This window comes from Chrysochloris asiatica, unplaced genomic scaffold (genome assembly GCF_000296735.1).
Source record: "Chrysochloris asiatica unplaced genomic scaffold, ChrAsi1.0 scaffold00143, whole genome shotgun sequence".
NCBI classification, from domain to species: Eukaryota; Metazoa; Chordata; class Mammalia; order Afrosoricida; family Chrysochloridae; genus Chrysochloris; species Chrysochloris asiatica.
Window position 1 is genome coordinate 8,291,546 of NW_006408661.1, and position 5,367 is coordinate 8,296,912.

The window sequence follows — 5,367 nt, forward strand, 5'->3', positions numbered from 1 at the left end:
TTCTTCTGGCAGTCCATGGGACTTTTAATATTCTTTTCAAGCACCATAAATCAAAGGCATCAATTTTCTACAGTTTTCCTTATTCACAGTACAACTTTCACATAGGTATAAAGCTATTGAAAATAATGTGGCTTGGGTCAGGAGTACCTTAGACCTCAAACTGACATCTTTGCTCTTGAAAACTTTAAAGAGATCTTTTGAAGCAGATTTGCCTAATATGATACATTGTTTCATTTCTTTACTGCTCCTTCCATGAGTGTTGATAGTGGATTGGGGTATTTATTGGTCCAGTAGTGAGGATATTTGTTTTCTTTAAATTAAGGTGCAACACATACTGAAGACTGGTCTTTGCTCTTCATCAGTAAGTATTTTAAGTCCTCTATGCTTTCAGCCAGCAAAGTTGTATCATCTGCTTATTTTAGGTTATTGTAGTCTTCCTCCAATCTTGATGCCACCCACATTCTTCTTCATATAATCCAGTTTCTTGGATTATTTGTTCAGCAAACAGACTGAATAAATATGGTGAAAGAATACAACCCTTGCACACACCTTCCCTGATTTTAAGTCTTGTAATTTCCCCTTGTTCTATCTGAATGACTGCCTCTTAGTCTATGAATAGGTACCTCAAGAGCACAATTAAGTGTTCTGGGATATCATTCTCAGCAATGTTGTCCATAGCTTGTCATGATCCAAACAGTTGAAAGCCTTTGCACAGTCAATAAAGCATAGGTAAACATCTTTCTAGTATTCTCTGCTTTCAGCCAGGATTCATCGAACATCAGCAATGATATCCCTAATTCCAAGTCCTCTAATTCCAAGTCCTCATCTGAATCCAGCTTAAAAATCTGGACGTTCTCTGTCAATGTACTGTTGAAATCTTTTTTTGACTTATCTTTGTTAGTTGTTGTTAGGTGCCATCAAGTCGGTACTGACCCATAATGACCTTATGCACAGCAGAACGAAACACTGCCCAATCCTGGGCCAACCTCACCACTGTTGCCACGCTTGAGTCCATCAATGCTGCCACTTGGCCAATCCATCTCATTGGGAGTCTTCCTCTTTTCCTCTGACCCTCCACCTTACCAAACATGATCTCCTTCTCCAGCAACTGGTCCCTCCTGATAATATGTCCGAAGTATGAGAGACGAAGTTTGGCCATCTTGGCCTCCAAGGAGCAGAATTTTACTTGCATGTGATATGAATGATATTGTCCAATGAGTTCAATAATCCATTGGGTAACCTCTCTTTGGAATGGGCAAAAACATGGATCTCTTCTAATCAGTTGGCCAAGTTGCTGTCTTCCAAATTTCTTGGCATAGATGAATGAGTGCTTCCAGCACTGCATCAATTTTTTGAAAGATTTCTATTTTTATTCCACTGATTCTCAGGGCCTTGTTCTTTGCCAGTGAAACCAACAACAGTCTCCTATGTGAGACTCGATAAATTTGTTCTTCCTAGGATTTTGGCAATAGTAACTAGATGCCTCCAAATGTTTCTAAGGTGCTTCTTGGGAACACAGTTTTGTTCGGGGGCAAACCAGCATGTTTTCTTTCTATACAACAAAATTAGGCTGGGAATCCCTCCTAACTATAAACTAAAGTCAAAGAAAGAGAAGCACTGGAGAGCTGAATTTCAGAGCCCTGGACTGTGACTATGATAGTATGTGTGAAAGACGGAGGGAGAAAGAGAGTCCCCCAATACTTTTTCAAATAACCAGCAAAAGCAAATTTGTGATTCATAATTTTTGCAAGAATCACTGATCAATTCCTTCTATTGATAAAGATTAGAGTCTTCTTAATAGTTTTATTTTTTCATATTTCAAAAGTGGCCTCTACCTTCAGATCCTCTAAAAATGTAATTGCTAAAAGACTAACACACTGGCTTATTACTTTGATTATCTCTTTAAATCACATACCAAATCCTGTTACTCCCTTACTTTCAAATGCCTCAGTGGCTCCAACTACCTAGTAAATCAATCTAAATTTCTTAGCATGACATTCAAATCCTTTTATTATCTATATCAAGCCAATTATGTCTGCTTCACTACTTGCCATTCCCTGCATGTATTCTCAGAAACATTCAAAGATGCAATTCATTCCCCAAATAAGTCTTACCATTTCATATCTCTGTTTACTTATGCTGAAACACACCCCTTTCTTCTTCTCTGTGTCTGTTAACATTTATATTTCAAAATCCATTTCAAAATAGCCTCTACTCTAAAGACTTCTCCAACTGTATCACAGACAAGAGGTTACCATACTCTGTAACAGATTGTTAATATAAAAAATGTTGTTGTTAAGTGTCATCAAGTCAGTTCTGACCCATAGCGACCCTGTTTAGGGTTTCCTAGGAGCGACTGGTGAGCTTGAACCACCATCCTTGCAGTTCAATGGCTTTGCAGTTTGATACATTAACCCACAGTGCCACACCAGGTCTCCAATATAAAAAATAAGGAAGACATAATTAAGATTTGTCAACATTTAATCTTCCATATAAAAACATCACACACACATACATCTATCATAATATATATATTAGAACCTAAACAAATAGGAAGAACATAACCTCAGAATATTGTTAAGTGCGTTTGAGTCCATTATGACTCATAGCGACCCTATGTAGGGTTTCGGAGGAATGGCTGGTAAGTTTGAACTACTGACCTTGCAATTGAAACCAATCCTATGCTCGAGTGCTTATCCTACAGTGCCATGCAAGGAATCTCACATTAAGTGACTGGTTTTCAACTTTATAAAGTTGTTTTATGAAAATTCCACTCATTTAGCTAAACCCACTCATCACTAATCAACTATCTCATTGTCCAACATTCATATTTATTACAACTAGAAAAAATTACCAGGCTGTGTCTCTGATGAGCCGAGCCCCAGAAAGGACTGCTGTTGAGCCTGGGTCTACCCAAAACAATATACCAGAGGCCCAGTGATGACTAGGCCACATTACAGTTGTGGCCTACTGGCCATGGGATACCTTCTCTCATTTGTGTTATCTGTCTGACCATGGAAAGCTCAGGATGACATGAAGCTGAGAGCAGACAAGAGGAGGCTGGATGAGAGTCCAAGGGAAGGTTGGTGGGTGGAAAGAAGGAAGGGCTCATGCAGGGCTTCAGGTCCAGGGTGGACAGAGATGAGTGGGGTCCCTGCCCAGGGAAATAGCAGGAGGTAGTGGGCAGAGAATCCCCACCCAGGAAGATGACTGCTGACAGTGGGAGAAGGCAAGCAACTGGCAGTTGTAGGACTTAAGAAGCTGGTGAAAGGCAACATCCATTCATCACCACTACTACTGGCAAACCCCATCAAATCCTCAGTAGAGAGGAAGGTGTGGTGGGGGAAGGAGAGGCCACCATGTAAAGTACATCATGATTGCTGAGAAGAAGGTAAAAGGAGGGATACCAGTACCAAAGATGGGACATGAATCCTGACTAACATAATGTCAATTTCACATAATGACCATATTTGGAATCTAACCACATGGGTAACTGAGAAAATGATATAGTCTTACTTTTCTTATACTCATCACAGAAAACAAAAATCCTCCATGGACCAACATTATTAGTTGTCTTATAACACCTTGTATCAAGATGGTGGATCTGGTAGACATGCAGTGAGGAACTCCGTCAATAACAACACAGAATACCAGGCCAAGCAGGCTCAGGGGATGGTGCTGGAACTCTGAACTGCATATAAAGGAATATTTTGAGGATTGGAAGACTTACAACTGGGGAAATTTGTAGGAGAATCAAGATATCCATTCTTTCTAGTTCAAGACACTCAGCTTTTCCCGGAGCTGCCATATTGGGAGAGAACATATTGGGGAGGATCAGAGCAGCCACAAACACCTGACAGAATCGAGGAAATACAGGTGTGAACACTTTTTTTTTTTTGGTATCTGTCCATTGTTTATTGGTCTCTCCCTGACTGTGCACCTCCATTTTCTTAACTAGAGGGGATACCTGAATGAATGGATACCCCACCCCCACCCCTGGAGGGTTCTACTACGCACATGAACAGATCTCCGCTAAATTTAAAGTGACAGTTTCTACATAAAACCAAACGGCCACCACTCATCTGTCTGGCATGCTGTGATGGCTTGAGTTGCTGTGATTCTGAGGGCTATGTCACCGGTATTTTAAATAACCAGCAGGGTCACCCATGGTGGACAGGTTTCAGATGAGCTTCCAGATAAAGACAGACTAGGAAGAAAGAGTGACGAACTACTTCTGAATCATGAGTCACTAAAAACCTTATGAGTAGCAGAGAAACACTGTCAGATACAGTGCCAGAAAATGAGCCCCTCAGGTTGGAAGGCACACAAAATGCGATTAGGGAAGAGATGCCTCCTCAAAGTAGAGTTGACCATGATGACGTGAATGGAGTTAAGCTCGTGAGAGAAAAGCCCACAGAACCTTCATTTGCTGATGGGGCACAATCAAAATGAAGAGAAACAGCTGTAAACATCCATTGAAAATTGGAACATGGAATGTATAAAGTATGAATCTGGGAAAATTGTAAGTCATCAAAAATGAAATGGAACGCATCAACATCGATATCTTAGGCATTGTTGTTGTTGTTAAGTGCCGTCAAGTCGGTTCCAACTCTTAGTGAGTTGGAATAGACCATTTTGAATTGGCCATTTTGAATCTGACAACAACATGGTATATATACTATGCAGGAAATGACAAATTGAAAAGGAATGGTGTTGCATTCATTGTCAAAAAGAACATATCCAGATGAGTCATGAGGAACAACGCTGTATGAGATAGAATAATATCCATGCACCTACAGGGAAGACCAGTTAATACCACTATTATTCAAATTTATGCACCAACCACTAAAGCCAGTGAGGATGAAACAGAAGAATTCTACCAACTTCTTCAATCTGAAATTGATCAAACATGCAATCAAAACGTATTGCTCATTACTGGTGATTGGAATGCAAAGGTTGGGAGCAAAGAGGAAGGACCAGCAGTTGGAAAATATGGCCTTGGTGATCGAAATGATGCTGGAGAATGCATGATAGAATTCTGCAAAACCAACGATTTGTTCATTTCAAATACCTTCTTTAGACAGCATAACAAATGACTATATACATGGACCTTGCCAGATGGAATACATAGAAATCAAATTGACTACATCAGTGGAAAGAGAGGATGGAAAAGCTCCATATCATCAGTGAAAACAAGTCCAGGGGCAGACTTTGGAACAGAGCATTAATTACTCATATGCAAATTCAAAATGAAACTGACAAAAATGAAAACAAGTCCATGAGAACCAAAATATGACCTTGAATGTATCCTACCTGAATTTAGAGATCATCTGAAGAACAGATTTGATACATTAAACACTAAAGACT